The sequence below is a fragment of the Pteropus vampyrus genome, unplaced genomic scaffold (assembly GCF_000151845.1).
Source record: "Pteropus vampyrus isolate Shadow unplaced genomic scaffold, Pvam_2.0 Scaffold1, whole genome shotgun sequence".
Classification (NCBI taxonomy): Eukaryota; Metazoa; Chordata; class Mammalia; order Chiroptera; family Pteropodidae; genus Pteropus; species Pteropus vampyrus.
In genome coordinates, this window is record NW_011888782.1 from 18,970,685 (window position 1) to 18,981,870 (window position 11,186).

The following is an 11,186-nucleotide window of genomic DNA, read 5'->3' on the forward strand; positions in this document are numbered from 1 at the left end:
AGGTCTCGGCGGGGCTCTGTCCTGAGCAGAACGGTCCTGGCACGCCCCGCAGTGAATCAGCAGTCCACTTTACCCCTGCAACTCAAGCAGGAATTTGTTGGTTGTTTGGCCCCAGAGCAGGTGGTGGTGGGGGTTGTGGCGGTTGCATTTCCTCTTTGAGGTGGGGGCTCAGCTGTTTCCTTGGTCACATGCCCCTAGTAAGTGCCTGAAGAGGCAGGAGGCCAAGAATACAGCTGAGACTTGAGCAGCCGCCAACTCCCAGCAGCTGCTACTCTGTTCTCTGAGCTGGAACCAACTCCAGGCTGCAATGTGGCCTGATCTGGCATTTGGGGAGGGGCCTGAGAGGAGTATCTCTTGCATATTCTGAGTGACTTAACCCACCTGCTATTGTGTGTGTGTGTGTGTGTGTGTGTGTGTGTGTGTGTGTGGCCTAATTTAAGTGACACTTTTTTGACATTCAAATTACATGAAAACATTTAGGTCAGTGAAAAAAGCAAAGGATTTTCACTCTTTAGAGGTCAGTGGATTGCAGATCTTCCAGCCGAGGGTACCATCCTAACTCAGAATGTATGTATTTAACATAAATTTGTTTTGGTTTATATTTGTGTCTTTCTACATATGCACAAAAACAGCTTGGAAAGGATATTTGACTAGGAGCAGTAAGAACTGAGTCCTAGTTGTTGTGTGGCCTTTATGATGATAGGTATATGATTCTGGACATCATTATTGCTTTTGGTCTAAGCTTTTGTTTGTTTAATATGCTAACTGAAGACCATACATTTCTCAGATCAGATTATGACAGCTTGTTTTTTTGAGAAGTAAAGAAGTTAAAGTAAGTGGAAAATTCTGGGCAAAATGCTATACATAGGCCCTCTAAAAACTACACAATCAAAATATGTACTTAGATATATACCCATCTATATATTTATTTCTACATAGCTATAGTTAATAGGTCTTTTAAAACGTTTACCGCAGATTTGTTTCATCTAATGTAAATATATCCATTTGGAGGTAAGAGATCATTTGAAATATTCAGGATTCTGTTATTCCCTATGTTAGAAAAACAAATAAAAAAATTCTCTGGGTAAACAGCATGAGTTCATGAGTCTGTCCTCCTGCACAAAAGCACTTCTGTTGATGAGAAGCAAATTTAATGACTCCACTAGATTGTTTAAACAATTAATACAGTTTCCCCCTCAAGTCTGGGTCTTCTTACTGAGTTGGGTGGCACTCTAGTCATCTTTGTACCCCTCTTCCTAACAAGGTGCTTATTAAGAGTGTGTGGAACAAATGGAAAGATATCCAAGTTATCCTGTTCCTTATGAAAGGAAAAATAATGATGACGTGTGTTGTCGTGGTTTTAAAAATACCCAGATTATCACTCACAGTGTATAACAGCTCAAGTGGCCCTTGCCCATCTGCTCAGAACCTTAACTCCAACCTGCCCCTCAAAGAACAGTGTTTGCAGGTAGGAGCTGTTTGAAAGTGACAAACCTATGTGGAGGCTTCTCAGTCAAAGGGATTAATAGATAGTATATATGATGAATGCTGTAAATGATTATAGACATCGCCTATGCACCCTTCCCTAAATCCAAACCTGCCAAGCAAAAGGGAATCAAATTTCTTTTAATGAAGTTATAGGGCCTTCCCATAGACTGTAAATTTTCCCTGAAACTTTTTGGTTGATTCCTTACAGAGAGAAATAATCTTAAAACACAAAATTCAAGTCAGTGGCTCCATATAAATATATCCTTGAATTCTTAAGAAATTTTAGCCCATTCTGACTCGTAATTGTTCTTGACTTTGTTTTTAATACTTTGAGTCATTTTGGTTTTGATATTTATTTCAAACACAAAACATATTTTATGATAATGTAAATGTTTATAAAACTTGTCTCAAGATTGTTGTGACATTATTAAAATAGTTTTTTTAAATTTTGTTACATAATTTGGTTTGTGTATAGATATCTTTCTTTTGTGTTATCTTTGGCATTTATTTAAAACATGCCTTTTCTTAGACTTAACTCCTGTATTGCACATTTGATTAAATCTCCTCATTCTTTACTTTTGGTTTTATTAGCAATCCTTTGTCTTATCTTTACTTTCAGTATTTTCCGATTAAATGGGTAATTACATTGCAACTTCACAGGGCAGTTAATACCGCAAATAGCCCATTTTAATTCATTCATTATTTTTTGATCTCTAAGTTTACTTTTTCTGATTATAAAAGTAAAATAGGAACATTTGAGAAGATTTAGAAAGACTAGAGTGGGCACACACCCGCAGCTATCTGCCGTGGTTCCAATTCACGAATTGCCACTGGCATCACTTGGGCATAATTTTATTATTTCTTGCCGGGCATGTGGTGACTGCTATCCTTGCTCAAGTGTTGTGGTTAAAGTCAAAATCCTGGGACCAGTCTGTCAGAATTTGAACTCTGGCCCCACCCTTTCCTAGAGTGAAAGCTTGGCTATGATACTGCATGTCTCTGTGGCTCATTTGTCTCCACTCTAAAATAGCACATTTAAGGGTTAATCTTTTTATCTTCTATTTTTTAATCAGAATAATGTCGGGTACAGAATGATTGGCCAATAGATGTATTGGAATTGTTTTAAACTAGCTCTGTTACATTAGTATTAAACTTTATTTTTATGTAAAAATCACAAATTGTATTGTAGTAAAAGTAGTTTTATTTACCAGTGTGAATTATGGCAGTGGTAATATAATGAGGAAATAATTGCAAGTTTGAAAGTGAGACCATGGCGGTTTTGCCTTACAACTAGTCACCATAATCTCATGACTTGTTAAATGTATGCGTTAATTCACTAAGTAAGTGCTTCATCAAACCATTACTGAACCCCAAGTGTCTCAGTACAATAAAAATAAGGATACCCCTATTTTTAAAGAACTTATGGGAAAGAGAGATAAGTAACTGACAGATTCTTCCTGAAGAAATGACAGTCTCTTTTGTAATGACTATTGAGAGCTGAGCTTCATTTGCAGCCTTGCTTACTCCTTAATGCATTTTGGAGAGGGGCTAGATCATAAGAAGAGAAAAAAGCAATGTAAGATCCTTTATAGTTAATTAAAGGAAAATGTAATCTAGTCTAAAATGGGAAATTATAATGCATAAAAACTTAATTTATAATGAAATTTTGAATGATACTGATACAGCAGCACTCCAAAATAATACACCTTGGAAGCTAGCAATAGAGCATGCATTTTGTCAGGTTTACAGCATCTGCATTATGTCAGGATTACAGCAGTTGGGTACCACTAACGGTGACTGGAGCATCTCTGTATCATCTCTGACTTTGGTTTTATCTGTTTTGGGGAAGGAGTAGTGCTAAATATAGAAGCGTTAATTTTTGCAGGAGCATTATCTCTACTAAAAATAGAAAAGCAAAGAATGGGAGCCTAAACACCTTTTGGGGGGAAAGCTGTATAAATTACTTCTAATAAATATGGTATTTATTACATCCTTCATATATATTCCAGATGTGAGAGAGAGAGGGAATGAATAAATGTGTATCTATAGAAAGGTTATATTAAGATGGTTAGAGACTACACTTTACACTGACCATGGTGAATATTAATAGCTTATTATTGTCAGCTAGAAAACATTTTTGCTCCAGTGTTTATTTCAAAAAAGGCTGCAATTATCTTTCAAAATCCACTAAGAGACCTGCCCCAAAAACTTCAGTTGTAATGTTTTAAGCAGAAAAGAAAATCAACAAACAGAATACATTTACTCCTAATTTGCATATATAACTTTTGAAAAAAAAAGTAAAAATGCTGCATTGTAATATCTTTTAAGAGAAAGCTTCCTAAAGTTCCTAATCATTTTTTATTAATGTAGTCAAGACATGAAATCTGCAACAGAACCCAGGCCACTCGACTAGGTCGTGTCTAGAGAGAGCCGGGTCATAAGATAGGTTGACTTATCAGAGAATTTTTTAAAACAAAAATCTTCAAAAGTTGACTGGCTGAATTCATGCATAAATGATACAGCAGGCAGGGAGCATTTAGATAGGCAGCATTTCTTTTTGGTTTTTCAGTCACCATAAATTTGGCATCTTGGATCACCAGCAGAGGGAAGGAATAGCCTTGTTTTCTGCTCCTGTGTTGTTCTCCCCTCGCTCCTGCTGGAGTCTCTGAAGTTTAGAAAAACTGTGGCCTGACCTGGAATTGGCATCTTTGAGCATGCCTAAGCCCCCAATGGGAATTGTCATCTGTGGGCATGCCTAAGCCCCCTAAAGGAATTGGCAGGCCACAGAGATTCCAGCAGGGAGCCAGCATGCCCAGAATTATAAACCACCTGCCAGATTATAAAGATAGTTTTGGACCACAGAGAATTTCAAAGACCTAGGATTACACAAATTATATACACATTTTCCTCTCTTTCCCTCTCTGTAGATGATGATGATGATGATGATGATGATGATGATGATGATGGTGATGATGATGATGATGATGATAGATAGATAGATAGATAGATAGATAGATAGATAGATAGACAGATATCTTAATTCTTAATATTTAAATTAGGATACTAACAATGCTTTGTGAGACTAAAAGACATCCATGCTAACATGCTTAAAATGCTTTGGTTCTTATAGATTACTTTTCTTCGTGTACATGACTTGCGAGAAGCAACAAGATCTCATCATGTTCTTTACTTTCCACACATCTTTCTTTTTTTCAGTGAAAATATGTAATTGTTTGAAGTGTAGAACACATTTTCCTATATACTGTACTTTAACAAACGCAGGGAAATGCTATTCCTAGCACACTGTTTATCTATAATGATGAATAAACCCTGTCTCTGCTTAGATGCTAATAATGAGTGAATGACTCTTTTTGTCTTCCTAGTTTTAAATCTATTTGTGAAAATTAAATTTTATTGCAGTCTTTATCATGAATTTCTCCAAATATCCTTTATTCCACTTTTACATGTTAATTTTGCCAGTTTTTGTTGTTTTGTTTTGTTTTGTTTTACAGTTGAGCTGGCTGACCTGCTTCCCCCCCTTCCTTCATCTCTTCCTTCTTTTTTTCCCTCCTTCCTTCCCTCCTCCCTCCCTCCTTTGCTTCCTTCTTTTCTTCATTCCCAATTTATCATTATGAGTATGTTTTTTTTTTTTTTTCATTGTATAATTTCTCCCCAAGTTTAGGCCTTGGACTTTTTATTAAGGAGACTATAATCAACAAAAAACATTTCACTGCCAAGACTGCCTTGCTATGTGCTAGGAATGCAACCATTGACTTCTCCTTTCTTATTTATGTTTAAAATCTTAAAAGTATCACAAGTAAGCCAGCAGCTCAAAAGCTGACTATTGCACATTATATAAGATTGACAACTATTTCATTTTTGTGATATACCAAATAATAAATTTGATTCTTTCCCAGATAATTTCATCCTGACTATTTCCGTATCTGTAGCCTGGATGTACACTATTGCAAACTTTTAACAGCTGCATTCACTTATGTTTCCCAGGTATTAGGTTGTCCTACTTCGTTGCAAGGTTGCTACTTGTATTTGATTTTTAAGTGCAAGATTGCACATTAGAGACATCAAAGTGGGTGCATTAGCCTCTTGTCTTTCTTCTGACAATGTCAATTTGCACTGGGTCCACCAGCAGTTTTTCTTTTCTTTTCTTTTTTTTTTTTAAGTCTCTGAAGAGGAAGTGTGCTTCAAGACTATTTTGTTCTAATCACATCACACATGTGCAAAGCTAATAGCCCCGCCTAGGCTCTTAGCTTAGGCATTATAGAACCCATGAATAAAAGGACTGCAAATCTTCCACTTCACTATCAGGAATCTCCCGGAAATTCTTGTATACAATGAAATAACTGCCTTCTTTCAGTAGTAAAGGGACCATTCAGCCCTGGAATCACAGGCCAATATTTTCTATCACCTAAGTCAAGACTGGCCACATGTTTCCTGAATTTCAACGACAGTTTCTTTCAGTTCCTTCATATAGAATGACTTGAAAACGTACTTTATCCTGCTTTATCCCTTTCTTTAGCACCTTTATCCCTTTCTTCTAGCAGGCTCTAATAACTCACAGAACTTACATCAGCTCGTATTATTGTAAGATTATCAAAATGGATATTTTAAACACATGGAGAATTATAAAAAGCAAACACCCATTTTCCACCATCTGGGTTTCTCAGAATTAAAGGGTCTTATTGGAACAGAGAGCAGCCACGTAGGAGAGTCCATCAAAGCAGAAGGCATTCATCAGCAAAATGCTTATAGTCTTGAATACTACTAATTCTTCAACGGTTCCTTCAAGCAAGAAAGTTTTTGTTTGTCGTTTGTTTGTTTGTTTTTTAAAGGAGTTTTCCAAGAGGTCAGGCTTAAGGCCAGGAGATGGGGGGTACATCTCCGAGCCTGGCTAGTCTTTTGAGGTAGAGAACTGCCACATGATTGCAATTCTGACAATGAATGGCAGCAGGCGGGCCAACTTTAGACTGCAGCCCCTCTATTTCAGATGACCAAACACATGCTCCCTTCAGGTTGCTTTCCAAACGGGGCATCTGAGGTCCAATCAGCAGGGTCACAGATGGCCCAAACCTGGAGTAGTGCCCAACACAACCAGGCACACACCAATTCATATGTCCTAAGTAGGAAATTACCTTCTGGCCGAGCCCTGGACACTGCAAAACACAGATTCCAGTCCACCAATGTGTTGGAAGGTTGCTGAAAATCTTTCCCTTCCAGATATGCATCCATTTCTCCTTTCAGCAGCCTGGTATGGATGTATTCCTGCTGTGCAATAAGCACTATCAGAAGTCCGAGCTACACTGGCCCAAGGACCCCCTGTCCAGGGAGTCTGGTGCCTATATTCATTATCTGGAACATTTCTTTAGAAAACTTATATTTAAAGCAGGACCCAAACACAAGCGAAGCCCTTGATGGCTTAGAAATAAAGGCTTAGAGACATTGTTTTGCATATTAGCTCTTACTTACTGTATACTTACTCTACCCAAGTCTCCATAAGTTCCCTCTCTGAAGGCTCATACCCCTTTTTCCCACTTTAGCACTTGAGGCCTTGACTGCAGACCCTTTCCCTCACTGTGTTCACACATTTCCTGCAGTGGTTTTGCTGTTGCTTTCTCTCGTATAGCTACCATTTAAGTAGGCTTTCTAGAGATTTAATTGTGGTGAGGAACAATTCCAATACAACGTTGCTACCCATTAGATCCAAAAACATGCCACTGTCGAATGAATTCATTCATCTTACATTTCAAGTGCATCTTCTTTCAGGAAGTCTGAGGGTGGTAGGGATGATTTATCGAAACTTACGTTCTTCTCCAGCAAATGTGTTTGTCACAGTGGCTTTTTTGTTTTCGTGACTGCATTTACAGGGGTGTCGATATATAATTTTGCGTCGTAAGCACTACTTTAAGCTGTGTGGAGAATAGGGCAAAGCAAAACAGGAGGAATAGGCTCCTGCATTCTAGATGTGGCAGAGTGGCACATACGAACAGCATTGTATCTGAAGTAGGTGGTACTTCATCCTGAGGAATGAAATGACACTTAGTGAGGGTCCTGATAAAGTGAGCACTCGGAAGAAACTTCATGTAATAACCGAAAGGAATAGAGTTTGGGAAGAATGAGAGGCCTTGTTTCTATATATATTTTTTTTAGCTTAGAAATGTGAGTAAGGCCTAGATGTCTGGCCAGTTTAATTACAATAAACCATGCATGCGATCGATGCTATTACCTACTCGGAAAAACTCTGCACCTGTGTCTTCAGCTCAGGGGTTCAGCATGCTTTTGTCTTTAGTGGGAAAATGTCTTTCCCATTATTTATTTTCTGTTAATTATGTCTACTAGTTCCCTTACGATTGCTTTTAAAATTTGCCTTTGAGAGCAGAAGACTTTAAGCAGACCTTAAGTCTAAAGGAGGCAGCGCTGTATTGTTTGTGCCATATGCTTTAGTCCTCTGACTGTTTTGTTCTCAAATCGCTTTGTCTCTTGAATTCTCTAGTTAGATCCATAGCACCTTCTCTTTCTTTTTTTGGAATCCTATCCAGAAGGCCACAAGTGTCCCAAGCAGTAGGTGCTCCATAAGTAAGCTTCGGCTCTCTCTCTGAATGAATAGGCCAATTACCACAGAGCTCAGCCAGACCAAAACCTTCTTGCTACCCATATATCCAGAAACATGTCATGGTTTTAGTAGCCTCCAGTAGGGCCTTTTCCTTTAATTCTTGCCACATTGGTTAATAGGTAGCTGAGTGATTAGAGACCTTGGCTTTGAGGTGGAAAAAGCAGAATCACAATAAAGTTACCCAGACCTCACTGATTAGAATCCAGTTAGAGCATGAAGCCTCCTTTTATTCACTTTTATTAGTCAACGGATCCTACTATGTATCAGGCAATGTTCTCGGTACTGGGCTTAGTACAGAGGTAAATGAAACAGGCAAAAATCTCTGTCACTGTGTAGCTTATGGAATAGTGGGAGAAGAACGATTTTTACCACTCGGTTCAAATTTTAAGCACTGTAAAAGAATGACTCATTGCGTTACTAAGACCTGGGGCATCCAGTGATTGAAGGAGGCAACAGCCAGCTTATTTAACACTAAAGAACAGGACAAACAGGCAGCTTGTTTGCCATCTTCCCGACACTGTAGGCTAGTAATGAACGGTGCAGTAGATACGAGGATAAAATGTAATAATCTAGGCAAAACACTCAGTCCAAAATACCCATGTCATAGTAAATAGTCAATAAAAACTCTGATTGGTATGGTTGTTGAATCCTCTAGAAATAGCTACATCAACATGTTAACACACAATTATAGCCTAGAGCTACCTTACATAACTAGAAGCTTCTTCTGTTCCTGTGCCTCTTGAAATTCCACATAGTATACTTAGCATGGCGGCATACATCCATTTCTGCTAAATCTCTCTCTTTGGCCTCTCTCTCTCCCTTTGAGAATGAAACAAACCTCCTATAGACATAGACCCTTCCCTGAGACCCGTATTTTGGCTTTTTATTTTGGAACTCGCCCTTCAATTCCTTTGCTCCCCCAGAAAACCTTTCATTCTTCTGCTGTTGGGGGCAGGGTGGGAAGCAGTGCCAAGGTCATTTAAACTTATACGTTGATTCCTCTTGATTAGGTTAGTAATGATTGCTAATAATAATTCTGAAAAGGCAACATTAAGGCATGAAATATTCATATGCTATGGCACCAAATGCTAACCACTGACAAAAGAGAAAAACAAAGACATCATAGCAATGGAAACCTCTTAATTCCCTAATTTGCATATGGAAAAAAACAAATTTTTTTTCGCCATTTCAAAAAATCTGACAGAATAATAATTTATCAATTTATCTTCCCTTTTATTCATTTCATCCAAATGTCTCTTCCTTTCCTCTTTTCTGCAAGAAAGGTTTTAATAACTCAAACATTGAGCTCCCACTGTAGCACCTATAACAGCATCACGTTTGTTAAGTTTCATTGTTTTTGAAATGACAGATGCTCCTTTCACTTCTTGTAGGAATGAAAGAGAAAAGATTTCATGTCAGATATGCTGAATAAATTTTTTTGAAGTGCTTTTTCTTTTCGTGATGATTTTTAATAATTTTTAATCCTTTAAGTCAGAATCGAAAATACCAATTTCGTGATAAATCCTCATTACATTACAAGGTGTCTCCAATATAATAACTGAAAATAAATAATGAATTATATTTCTGGCGTCCAGATCAAGAGGAAATTTTAAAATATTGTTTGAACTGAATTGAACTGAATTTAGAATATAGACGTTCAAGCATCAGTGAGATAATAATACTCGAGCAAAAGTATTATTTTAGTTGAGCATCCCTTCCATACCTAAAATAGTGTTGCTTGTCGTAGGAGGTCCTAGTGCAGTGATGTGGAGGGGAACATTTAGAATAAGTATGTAATTCAGTGAGATTCCTGGAAGATCTAACTCTTTAAGAACATTTTCGGTTTTTAGCAAAGTTATACAGAATCAACATCAACAAGATGCCAGCAGTGTTATTTAAGTTCCTGAAAAATTTGTTTTAGTTACACTTGGAATGACAAGGCAATTCCGCATGTCTGAAATCCTGGCATTTTGCTTGAAGATTAGGGCGACACACATTTCTAATGTTACATGTTTTCTGGCACTGATTTAGATTCTAATTGTTCCACATTAAAAAATTATGATGCCTTTCTGCAAACTCTGGGTACACTTTATCTGGGAATCATGCAGGAATGTGATTTCTTGTGTGGCCCCTGGAAAGATGCAAACTATGAGTTCTAGAAGTGGAAGGAGGAAACTGGGCATCTAGCTAGCAGACAGCTGTAGGTCATTCTGTTAATTATGGCTTATGGGCTTTCAGGATTTTCTTTTCTTTTTTTTAGGCGAAGCAACCCTTGGTTGACCTCACAGATTGCAAGGACCTTGTCAGTTTACAATCCCTTATTTTTTCATTTTTTACACCTACAGCACCCCGTCTTCCTAGGTGGTCTCCCATCCAAGTACTAACCAGGCCCGACCCTGCTTAGCTTCTGAAATCAAATGGGATCGAGCTTGTTCAGGGTAGCATGGCCGTAGACTTAGCTTTCCGGATTTTCGAAGAGAAAGATCAAGCGTCATTTCTAGAAACCCAAATGTGTCCATGTGACTTTAAAGATAAAACCCAAATGTGTCCATGTGACTTTAAAGAAACATACATACCATCACCAGAAGACATGTTTGTGCAGTTTCTGTGCAGTAATTGCTGTCTGCTGGCTCACGAGAAAGGAAAGAAGATAGTGGCCCAGTGAAAAACAATGTGTGGGGCTGTCTTGCAATATCCTCGGAATTACTTGCTTAGATTGGGTGAGGCTGGTCTAGATGGCTAATAAAGCCATCAGTAGAGGATTATAATGTTTTTTAAAAAAAGCTCTGACACCCAGTCAAAATAAAAAAGTTTTTGACCTAGCTCTTCACTCTATGATTATGGATCTCGTATAAGCCACTGCTTTAATGTCAGCTACACAAGCCAGATTCAAGGTTCTTTGCAGTGCTATGGTATTCTAGGTACCTGCACATTCGTTTTAAGTTTGCACCAGTCTGGAGGTAGATGAACAGTGCTCTGTGTATGGATAAATCATGCCTAGACTCTCAATAGGATGAAGTAGGAAATATAAGGTTATGAAAGCTGAGGCTATTTAAAAATCCTGGGACTA

General features: G+C 38.0%; 1 protein-coding gene and 1 pseudogene across 1 annotated transcript in view; one reads left to right on the forward strand and one right to left on the reverse strand.

Annotated features, from left to right (window-relative positions):
* Positions 1-11,186, forward strand: part of ARPP21 (cAMP regulated phosphoprotein 21) — a 155,968-nt gene that overhangs the window by 28,730 nt on the left and 116,052 nt on the right. The window lies entirely within an intron of this gene.
* On the reverse strand, positions 10,453-10,571 carry LOC111736493 (annotated as a pseudogene).